This window comes from Chinchilla lanigera, unplaced genomic scaffold (genome assembly GCF_000276665.1).
Source record: "Chinchilla lanigera isolate Chin_1 unplaced genomic scaffold, ChiLan1.0 scaffold00049, whole genome shotgun sequence".
Lineage (NCBI taxonomy): Eukaryota > Metazoa > Chordata > Mammalia > Rodentia > Chinchillidae > Chinchilla > Chinchilla lanigera.
The window spans coordinates 13,477,943-13,490,273 of NW_004955450.1; positions in this window are offsets into that span (position 1 = coordinate 13,477,943).

The following is a 12,331-nucleotide window of genomic DNA, read 5'->3' on the forward strand; positions in this document are numbered from 1 at the left end:
AGGCTGGTGTGTGATTGGGAAAGACTTGGCGGGGGAGAAATGTGGACAGTTCCGTGGGAGACCTCACGGCCTCGGCACAGGGTGTGTCTGTGAATTCTCAGTGTCCTGCCTTGGGCAACTACTGAGGGCAACAGAACTTTTCAAGACGGACCCAGGGAGCAGGGAAGGGAATTTGGGATCGACAGCACAGAAGTCGTACATAATAGGTGCCTACACCACACGTCCTGTGACAGGGGAGCTCCCTCCCACTCCCCTTCTCTGATGGGGATTTCCGGTTCAGGAGCAGTAACAATGCCCTCATCCCTTTTTCTCCAGGTAGCTACTGCGCTTTGAAGACTGGCGGGCACATTACGATGGGGTCCACGACCTCCCTCCTCTCTGCTTGGCCTCACAGTTGTAAGATGATGAGCTGCATTGCAAGAGCAGAGCAGAGGTAAGGGGTGGCATTACGGAAGCTCGTAAGGCTCAGAGCCCACAGGATATTCATCCTGCGAGTGCTGCTTCATCTGTTTTTATTTGTGTTTCTTTAAATGTCTCTCACTCATGGAGCCTGGAACCCACAGATTGCTAGAGCTGGAAGCCTGCGGTGATGTCTGGTCCAGCCTCCTGCTTTCAGGTCTGAGAAACATGAGCTTTAGCCCAGTCTCCCAGATGCAACACTCATGACCAGCAGGTGAGGACTGGGCACAGGTGTACTCTCTCCACGACAGGGTCCTCCTGTCTCTGGGTGATGCTTGGCTGTTAGAGGTTCTGACTTAGTTGGCCTTGGGTGGAACTCTATTTTTTTATGATGACCAATGACCAGAGCTGAGAACCACTGCTTGTTCCAGTGACTAACTCAAGACTTACAACTCTTTCTCTCTTACATTTTCTACTAATATTGACAGGGGCCAGGTGTGGTGTACACCTGTGGTCCCAGCTACAGAGGGGGCTAAGGCAGGAGGATCACTTGAGTCCAGCAGTTCAAGGCCAGCCTGACCAACATAGAAAGATCCTGTTTATGAACAAGGTTGACAGAGTTTCCAGTAGTCTTGGATCTGTGGGGAACCCCACGTGTCCCCATGGTTGTAGATCCCATCAGTTTTATTCTCTGGTTTCTTGGGGCTGGAGCAACTTCCAAAGCTCATCAGTAATAACAGTTCAGTTCTGTCTCCCTGTGGGCTGGGAGACAGAACTGAAAAAACATGGCTAACAAAGAGAGTACTGAACCCACGATTTTTTTGCTGTCACCTTCTCCCGTTGTTTGGCCTCCCACTTGCCATCTTTGAAATAAGGCTGGTGAAGCCCATCCTCCATTCCCTCCTCTCCACCCTCTCTTGCAGAGCTTTGGGGACCCAAACAGCATCAGGACTCCCTTAGGCTTTCTGCACGGCATTCAGGAAGCACAGATACCATGAGCATCTTCCAGTCATGCCCACTTCTCCTGCCCTGCTCCTAGCTGGACTAGTGTTCAGTGTCAGTTCAGCTGTCCCCTGTCAGTTCAGCTGCCTCAGAGGCAAGGAATGGCTCCCTGTGTTTGCTAAGGGAATCTCTCCTGACACCGCTCTTGCTGCTTCTGCAGAGTCACCTTCTGTCACTTCGGGCTGTGCCTTTACCACTTTGGAGTCTTTCTATTCCCCCCAGCATTATGCCTTCCTTTGCTGCCAGGATCTTTGCACACACCATCTTGGCCTGGAGAATACTTGGCACAATTCTGATTTGTCATTTCTTTGAGTGCTTAATTACTATATCTCCTCCCCTTAAACTTCAAGTTTTCTGAGGGTAATCCCTGTAATTCTTATTTATCAAAGTATTTCTGGTCTAGGATAGATGCTCAAATAAATCTTTACCCAGTAGATGACTGAATATCTAAATGAGAGGCTTGTGTGGAGATTTAACAGAAGAGCACGTGCGACAGTGCTTTTTAAACTGTGCCATTATCACGTGGTTGGACGGCAGCGTACGGTGCTTGGTACTAGTGCTCACAAGTGTGGTACAATGCTCGTTCTCTGGAGAGACAAAGCCTGTCGAGACACATTGGTTAGAGCAATCATTAATTGTGTGAGGGGTAGAAGATTTAGTACTAGAAGGGTGGCCCTTCCATCTGGGCCTGTCCCCTCCTTGTTTATCACACACTGAAAGGAAAGAACTAGGTTCCAGAAGTGAGTCCTTTCCGTGCTCCTGTGCTGTAGTATCTATCTTCTCAGTTGGTTCTTAGCGATGGTTTCAGAGGGGAAGTTAACATTGCTGGTGCCACGAAGCACGGGGAACTCTTTCTATTACTGTTCAGTTAATCAGTGCTCGCTTCAGCAGGACATGCACTATTTAGTTCATCTTTGCAGCCACTCTCCGGGTAGACACTACCCCACTTTATCCAAAATGGAGAGAGACAAAGTAATTTGCTCAAGGTTTTCACAGTTCTTTGGTAGGTGGTGCAGAGTGCAAAGCAGTGTGTGTCTGTTTGCAGGGCCCTTGGTCCTGCCCCTGGATGTGCTGGCTCTTTAATAAAACCTAAGGGGTGGGTGCACAAGCAGACCTCAAGAGAGAAAGCCCATGCCTGGGGCTGTTCACAGGCAGGAAATGTGAATCACACAGAGGCTCCAGTGATACTCCCCACCCCTGGAGTGACTGCAGAAGACCTCAGTGCATTTGGGGACTTGAACCCAGATCTTGACTGCCCCAGCCTAATGATATTTAAATTATGCTTCTCTGACATAAAAATATATTGCCACTTACTAAAAAATGTGTTGCCTGCTGGTAAGTGCTGTCGGCTGCTTCCATTTTAAGCTCTCTGCTCGTCTTGTTCCACTTCATGTTACTTTAAAAGATACTACAGAGGCCCATTAAGCATTTTTTGACATCTGTTACTTTTTAAAAATCTTCCTTTATTGTTTTATTAACTATTTTTATTAAAACAGTCATGCGCACAGAGTAGAAAACTCCAAATAGTACAATAGGGCATAAGGGAAAACGTGTCTTTTTTTTTTTTTTCTTCCTTTTAGATCTCTTCCCACTCTTACCATTTTCTTGGGTGTCTTTTTGGAAATATTCTACATAGATGCAAATATGTATATATATGCATATGTGGTTATGTATATCTCTTCTAATGGCCAAGAATAATTCTATGTTTTGAAGAAGTGATAATGTGTATCATCAAACATTTCTCTCTAATCCTACCCAAATTCTTATTTCAAACTCCTAATTGCCTTCTATTTATTTATATGGCTGGGATTCGTTATTGGAGGTACAAGGAACTTGGCAGCACTACGGTATTTGGGAAGAAATTCTTTCTTTTCTTATGTAGTAATTAAAAGCCTGTTCCAGAATGAAATTAATTGGGTACTTCAAATAAGTCGATATTTATTAAGCTATGAGAAGTGCCCTGGTGTGGCAGAGGTGGCGTGGGAAGTGACAGTCATCGGTGCCTGGCTCTTCCACCAGCACTGTGGCCCCCAACAAGCCACTTGCAGATTCTGAGATACAATTTCCCTACCAGCAAATTCCAAGGTCCTGAGGCTGTTCCTTCCAGCTTTGCCATGTTATGGCTTTATGAATTCTGGTTAAGAACAGCCTATGCTGGCAACAGAGAACTTGAGAATTTACCACGTTAGTTCTGTCAGTCAAATATTTTTTGCTTTTTTTAGGTGCATAGTAGGATTACAGTCCCTCTCCTTTGATGTCCCACAGCCATGTGACTTGGTGGTTGTCCATGACATGGGAGTGGACAGGACATGCTTCGCTCCTGGGTAGAAGCTATAGGAACCCAGCCTTATCAAAAATGCTTTTCCATGTTCCTTTTTTCTGGCTTAACCCTGTGAACACAGGGAGAAGGAGCCTCTCTCAGTTTAGGTCCCCAGTTGGGGACAGTGGAAGCAGAGAACCTGATGACTCACTATGGATCTACAGTGTGAGCAAGAAACAAACCTGCATTAAATGAAGGAAATTTGTGGTTGTGTATTACTGGAACTCTCCGGTAGATTGACCAAAGCATCGTATGACTATGAGGTGTGTTTCTAGAAAGTCAAGCACTGCAGAGCAGTGCTAGTGATCTCCCAGTGTTCGTAGAGCTCTTTTTGTATTTATGCAGGATTTCTCAGTGATCTTTCTGGCCAGCTTTTAATTCTTGGCGGAATTTTATGGTTGTCTTTTTCCCATTCTTTTCTATCATCTTCCCTCTTCTTTTATTCTTCCCTGCTCCCTTTTAATCTGTTTCCTAAACTTCTGACCTGTTTCCCTATTTTATATTCCATCTTCTGAGAGCCAGCTCTCTCCTCCCCTGTCCCCTCCTGTGTCCCTTCTCTGCCTACAAAGCATTTTCTTGACACTTACCCCCAACGACTGCTTCCCTGGGCCTGCCTTTCAGCTTCACAAAGCCCCAGGTGGTCTCTACTTCGAGCCTCTTTCATGCATCTTTCTTCTTTCTTTTGGATCCTAGCGAATCTGCTTTGTCTGAATTTTTCCCTCAGTCAGACAAACACCTTCTCACACACGTGTGGACCATCCTCATCCTCACCAACCTCCTCCTATGGCAGATATTACTTTCATTCTCCTTTGGTAACTGTTAATTGCAGCGAATCATTCATTTCTGAGACCTTTCCCAAATTATGGATGTTCGTCTTTATTCCTATGGGCACTTCCCGGGTCTCTACCGTGAATGAGTCCCTGTGCTGGCAATGAGAAACCCCAGGCCTATGCAGCAGACAGAGAGGAGCTGTCCACCCTGGGAGTCCTGGAGATGTTTCTGGGAGAGGATGGTCAGACTCTGGAGAGTCATGAGAGGAACCTGCCAGTCTGGGCCCAGCTCCAGTTTGTGTTGGGTGGACAGTAGCCAGGTGTTGGGTGAAGGATACCCAGGGCTAACCAAGCACATCCATGAGTCAGAGTCATGGTCGGGCACCAAGTGTAGAAGAGCATGGAGCAGATGAGGTTCCGCAAGTGGGACTTGGAGGAGGAGCTGGGTGTAACGATTTCTGATGGTTCTGCTGGAGATCCCACTGGAAAGCAAGGGGCATCTCCAAGGTCCTGCATTAAAGGATCATTAAATCACAACTACCATTTCTTTTTTTTGGTTTTTCTCTGGTACCGGGAACCGAACTCACGACCTTGCACTTGCCAGGCAGACGCTTTGCCGCTGAGCTAAATCCCCAGCCCCACAACTACCATTTCTAAACCATCAGGAGAGGGAACCATGTGCTCAGCCCATCCTAACGCAGAGTGGATTGGTACCCCAGCCCCGAGGGAAGCAGGGACTGTTGGGCAGCAGAAGGAAGAAAGCGGTTCTGAGTGGGGCTGCTGCAGGATGACCCAGAGCGGAAGGCTTTGCAGAGATGTCTCAGCTGGCCTCACCACATGAGGAGGGCAGTCACCCCTCTCATGCAGGTCACAGAGAGATAGGACACAGGAGGAGGGAGGGGTGTGAGTGTGCAAGCCTGACATATTCAGGGAATTTTATCAGCTACGGAAAAAAGGCAGAGTGGGAACAAAGGCACAGGTGACTCCTACAGTTTCTCCCCTCAAAATCCTCAATTTTCCCTCTTTCCTTGGAGTGATTTTATCAGCCTGTCCTAGGATGATGGTAGCCTTAATCGCTGCTCTTCCTTCTGAGGTAGACTGTGCTCTTAAAGTAAAGAGGAGGAGTTTGCAAAGTGGCTGTGAACGGAAATTCTGGAGTCAGCTGACCTGGGCGCCATCTTAGCTCGCCATTTGCTAACTAGGGGAATCCAGGAAAGCCACCATGACTAATTCTCCCTTTCTTCATCTATAAAATGAGAAAGGTCACATGATTATGGTAAGGATTGATTGACGGGATTCTTAGCGTAGCCATGGCACATAAGAAGTCTTCAGCAGATCACTTGTCTATTGTATCTAAATGGATTGAACATCAGAGTTAAATCAGGAGGACAGAGACTACCGGAGACAAAGTATTTCAAACAGCAAAGGATTGAGCACAGGGTCTAGGTGCTTCTGACGGCTGTGTAAGGAAAGACCAGCTGGATATGTGACAGCAAACAGAGCAGCCACAAGCTTTCAGGTTGGTTCTCAGAAGCAGGAAGTTATCACCATCTCCTGGGGGCCAAGAACCAGCAGGAAGCCATATGGGGGTGGTCCTGCAACCCCTGCTGGCTAGGGGGACATGAGGGGAATCAATGGCAATGTGACTTTTACTGTAATATATTTATAATTTACATACATTTTCTGATCACACTGAGTATGTTACAGTTAGAAGCAAGAGGACACAGTGGTTAGAGCAGAGACCAGCCTATGGTCAGTGTTGTGGAAGCCTCTACATTATGAATGCTGGTCCCTGCTTGACCTGTCACTGTCTGGATACGCTTTTCCCCACCTTGGCAAAGACTTCTAGGGCCCAGAGGCCATGAAAAAAGAACTTGCCCAGGTCACTGCAGACAACTTGACAGTGCCCAGCAGCGCTCGTGTGTTTGTGAGGGCTGAGTGCCCACGAGGCTCTGAGCAAATCCGTGTTAGGACAGGGACGTGTCTCAGCTCATTGTAGCCTTTGAAACCCCTTTTGTTAGGAAGATGCTTGTTGTCTACAGACAGCTAAATTTAGCCATATTTTGTCAGCTAGAATGTACGCCCTGAAGAGAAGGCTAGCAAATCTCAGCCATGTCACACTTTATTAGTCACGCGAGCACTTAAAAGCACGCTAGGAGCGAGGCTTCCCGGGATTGGCGGTGGCCTGGGCGAGAAACGCTGTGCCCACTCTTTTAGGATTTACCTCCAGAAGTAGGATGGAGCGGAAGGCATGAAATCTCCTAAACAATGAGTAATTTCTTTCCTTTCTTGCAAGATTCACAAATGGAATATTCAAATGAGGAGGAAATGTAGAAGTGGGATAGATGCTGTTCCTGTGGCCTTTTTCTTAGACACGCCATCTGACAGCAGCCCCCTGTTTGAATTCAGAGCTGCTGTTTAGGTGCTGGCACTTGGTTACCTCCTGGAGTCCCTGATGGAGAGAGAAGCTCATCTTTGCTGGGTGTCAGCTGTAGAGTCAGCACTTCCTGTTCAACCTTTGCTATAGGTAGAAAAATGACACAATAAGGTGAGAGATGTGAGCTTCATTTACAAAAGAAGAAATTGAAACCCTGACATGGGTAACAATGGCCAGGTGGGAATTCACTTCGCCAAAGTCCATGTTATTTCTACAGCTAAGGTCAGCATGGGAATGTCGAGGGATTCGATTTAACCATGACTTTGAGATTGAATTATCTTGGCCTTGGTGTCAGCTTCCTTTTGGAGGGTTCACAGTGCTCTGTCAGGGCTGTGTAACGTCACCCTGCAAGATCTGGGGTTCAAGGAGTGTCTTCCAGTGGAAGCTGAGTGGTTCTGATCACCAGGCACTTTGTATGCCGTGGGGCCCAGGTTACTATGGCTGTTATTAAACAGAGTCTTCTGTCTAAAACCAGGCATGCGCCTGCTCTTCCATGGGGCCCATACAATGGGAAAGGAAACCCCTCTGTGTCCGAAGCAGAAGGAGCTCTCCATCGCCTTTGTTCATCTGGGAGTCTAAGGCGGGTTTACAATGGAAACTCTCCTAACAATCCTTTCCTGCAAGATGTCCAGAGTGTCTGAATATGTAAAGACAAATGCTTAATTCAATAAGACAAGATGCCTCCACATATCCTACAAAGAGCAGTCACATTAGTGTCCTGACCCCCACCACATCTTACCTTTCCTGAGAATTAAAGGGCCGATAATAAAACACCAATCTCCATGTCTGAGGTCTTTCTCTCATCTAGAAGAGCATAATGAGATTTGTGACCCTCTGTGACCTTGCTCTCAGCGGCCTTGAAGATCAAAAAATCGAGTCTGTAGAAGTGAAGCGATCCCTGTAAGATCTGACTGCTAGTCAGTGATGGAGCATGGACTAAACCAGGTTTTTGGACTTGATGGTTAACAGGTGACAACATGACAGCACTAGAGGCCTATGTTCTTGACTTCACCTCCAAGCAAGTCATGCGACATTGGGAGAACTTTAATAGCCCTTAGTCTCAATTTTTTTCATCCAGAGCAGAATGAAGGGTAATGGAGAAGATTAGTGCTAATCAAGTATCCCTGAAGTACCTGTCATAGACTATGTTGTCTATGAACGGTCACCTGAGTTATGAAGGCATGGAAACGTCAAAGGATGTGATTGTTCAAGGAAAGAAGAGGTGAGCTTACTGGAGTGGTTAGGAAGGATTGCTTGGAAAAAGGCACCAAATGGGGCCTTTTCTTACTATTTGGGTAGGGCATTCGTGTGGCACCCATGAAGCAAGCCAGAGTTTGTAGGCGAGAAAAGCTAAGCTCCAATTTAAGGACAGCGAAAAACCTGTTTGATTGGAATCATAGGTTGAAGAAAATGCTTGCTGGAGATTAGTCTCTGAAGATTTGATGGAGGCCAACTTGAATATCGCGCTAAGGAACCCGGGCCTGAAGGCACTGGGGAACCTTTACAGAGTCCTGAGCAGAGGAATTACTGAATAAGCAAATCAATCCAGTACTGACTCAGACGGTGAACGAGAACCGGAATCAGCTGGAGGTCAGCAGACAAAAGGAAAGGTTTTTGTAGCAGACCGGACAGTAAAGGAAGAATCCAAATAAAAGTTGTGTCTGCTGCAATGAGCAGGAAAAGAGGAGTGTGAAGGATATTTTAAAGGAAAAGTTGGCAGCAAGAATCAATACTACAGTAGGAAAGAGAATTTAATTAGCTTTATAAAGTGGAGAGGGAATATTCATGGCTTGTTGGGTTGAACGCTATATTTTAAAGAAAAGGTGTCCCAATCCACAAATCTACAGGAAAAGGAGCGTGATAAATGATTAAGCCAAAATGAGTAAAAGACTTTAAGAAATGATAAAATGAACTCAAATGAAGATTAAATGTTCAAGATCTGCAAGTCTTGGCTCAAACGCAACCCCTTAGGGTTAACTTCCAATATGCATCTTGGTGATTCTTCAAAGTCTTTTCACTAATGGCAGACCTCATTGCTGAAAAATGATGGTTGCATATTAAATCTGTTGCACAGGCAGCCTATGCTTCTACCTTCCTTATTTCTACGTGGAGGCTTGTGGAATCTGTTTGACCCTTTCTTAATGACCCTGTCCCTCTTCTCTCGATGGTAATGCTCAGAGCTACCATTCTCCTAAGTGCTTGGCAGAATGCTAGAGCCCTGTGCTGTGCCATGAAGGAAGGCACCGTGCTCATAGTTACCAGTTATTGGAACAAAAAGAGTTTAGTATAAACTAAGTAACCAAAAAGGCAGAAGAACACTAAGGGTTCACAGTCAGCAGCAGTTGCAGTGAGCACTCCTCAGACTAGTATTACTAAGGACACCAGCTGGTTCCATAGGGCTAGTTCTGCTAGATCCTAAGAGCCTGCATGGAGACCCCTGAGGAGCTGCCATTTGGATCCATAAGCATGGGTGCTGCTTGAAACGTAAGTGTTAGATTCTGAGCTCAAAGAAGCAACAGTCCCCAAAGGCGGACTGAGATCCAGAACACCCAGGAGGGGTACCAGCCAAGCGGTATCTCTTATGCAATGAGGCCGTTTTTGCAAGTGTGGGGAAAAGAACAAACGGGATTCAGCTGCTGCTGCCAACAGCAAGCAGCACTGCCAGGATGATGCCTGCAGGTGTGAAAGGAACAGGAAGCAACCAGGAAGTCCCCTCTTCCTACCCCTTGGGGATCAGGACATCCCCAGCCTTCCCAATGCCCCCCGTTGGCTGAGTCTGACAGGAGGCCTGGTGATGAAGCAGAAAGGAGGTGTGTGGTGGGGACCCCCGCACCTCCAGCTGAGTTAAGAGCCTGGGTTGAGAGCTGAGACACAATAGCTCAATGAGCAGCACATGCTACTTCCTGCCGCAGCCTCCTGAAAAGTCTGAGCAGCTTCAGAGAAAAGAAATGGGCTCCGAGTTTACAGGCATCTGCTTAGGTGCCCTCCCCTCCCCCAGCGTAATGCAATGCAAATGTACAAATGAACAGGCTGGGTCTATACCGATCGACATAGAAAGACTCCCGTTAGGAATCACTTTACTTTTATATGAAAAGCAAATTATATATTTATATAAAAATAGAAGAGAAGGCTGCAGGCTATATGCCAGGCTATAAACAGTGGTTACCATCTGTTAGGGAGGGTATTAGTGATTGAATCTCTTTTGCTTTCTACCTCATTTCTCTGTTGTTTGAATTTTTTAATATGGGTGTGTGCTATTTCATAGTCAGGAAAAAAAATCCTATTGCTTTTAGAAAGGAAAGAACCATTTAAAATGACATTCTTCCCAGTGCTGTCAATGCTCTAGTTAAACTGTGGTGCTCAAACTGAAGAGAGTATCTTTGAAGATAAGCAAAAAGTAGGTAAACAGCATTTACTAAACTGTCCATGCCATGCCATTGGCATAAAGCATCCCAGTTGATTGTCTTATCACTTCTATTATTCCCATATTCCAGATAACAAACAAGGCTCGGAGCAATAAACAATTGCTTAAGACCTAAAAAGAAGGAACTGTTAAAACCCGACCATACTGCAGTGGTTTGTTTTCTGTTTTGTAGTTGTATCTTGTATTACTTAGCTTTAACATGTCCTTTCTCCCTGACAATGGTTATATATAGGGATTTATTTTCACTAACTTATTTTTCTAACACATCATATTCCTTGCAATGGCTATTATAGGCCAAATGATGTCTTTCCCCCAAATTCTGGTCCCCAGAGTCCTAACCCTCAGGAAACTCCTAGAGATCACTACTGCAAAGAGGCTGTGACTATATTTGGAAATAGGATTTTTTTTTTTTAATTTAAAAAGAGAATAAAAAATAATTTAAAAAACCCATTAGAAACGATACAGAATTTCACTAAACAAGATGATAGGAATTTGAAGACAGCAATATGCAATATGGAAATAGGACCTTTAAAAAGGAGAGTAAGTAAAATGAGGTCCTTAGGGTGGGTCCTAATCCATTCTGACAAGAGTCCTGATCAGAAGACACTGGACATGCCAAGAGCTGCCACTGACTGAGGATGGCCGTGTCAGGATAGTGGCTGCCAGCCAAAAAAAGCTGCCAGAGGAGAAGCCAAGTCTACTGACACCTCGATCTGGGACTTCCGGCCTCCAGAACTGTGAGAAAAAAAAGTTTCTATTGCTTAAGCCACCCGGTCGGTTGTATTTTGTTGTAGTAGCCTGAGCAGATCACCACAGGGAATTCTTATGGAATACACTTAAGCCTAAGAGTTATTTCTATCCAGTCAAAAATGGAAATGCAACTTAAATTGTCTACCAGTACTCTGCATACAATATATCCTGTGAAAGTATTTTCATTATTTATTACCTTCTTTTTTTTCTCTTTTACTCATTTATTTAATAAATCCTACTTGTGTACTTCCCTGGGCCAGTCACTGTTCTACGTCTTGCAGATAAAACCAAGAAACATCTCTGCTATCACATGGCTTAGCTAGGAGGAGATACGAAGCAAGTTAAGTAAACATTTTATATAGTGGTATATAAGTAAAATATATAATATAATAAATAGTGCTAAATATGAAGGAGAGGGGAAAAGCTAGGAAAAGGATATGAAATGAGGAGAGGAAGGGATCAGAGTAGACTTCACAATTCAGGAGACACTGAGATAAAGAATGATGGCTTTTAGAATCCAGAGACAATTTCAAGTGTCTGGGAGCCAGCAAGTGTGCACTTCCTGTGCTCTCCCTGGTCTAAATCTGCATTATTCTAGGTCACTAACCACCCAAAAGATACACAGGTCGTGAGAGACCTGTTCCTCAGGACAGATAAGTCCCGTTGGGTAGCATCCCTGGCTCCAAAAACTTGCTCTTCCCCACTTTGAAAGCTTTACCACTGTAATCCCCCACTCCTTCCACCCTGAAAAAAAAGCCTAAAAGTTATTTCTATCCAGTCAAAAATGGAAATGGTTTCTAGCATTTGTCTGCATTCTGGTGAGAAAGGACCTAGGACATTTCATGTTTCCCTGCACAGCTTTCTCTTTAAACAGCAGTAGAAAACAGGGAAGGGTAGTGGTTGAAAAAGAGCAGAGAGACTGAATTGTTTCCAGGATTTACTGATTTGCTGGCTGACCTCGACTAAATCTCCTTAACCTCTCTTTCTTGAAGCTGTCGTTCTGCACAATAGCAGGGATAAAGAAATTTGTGGTTTTGATGTTGTTATCAAATGTTTAGAGCTGCGGTTGGAAGAGACAAAAGCAGGCTGCTGTGTTTGCGTGGTCTCTCCATTCCCTTTCCCCTCTTCTGGGGCTGCTCTCCCGACCCCCAAAGGGGCAAGTGCCTGCTACCTCTCAGGTGCTCTTGCTGTTTGGGGGACAAGCTTTGCTTGATCAGAACTGGGGGTTG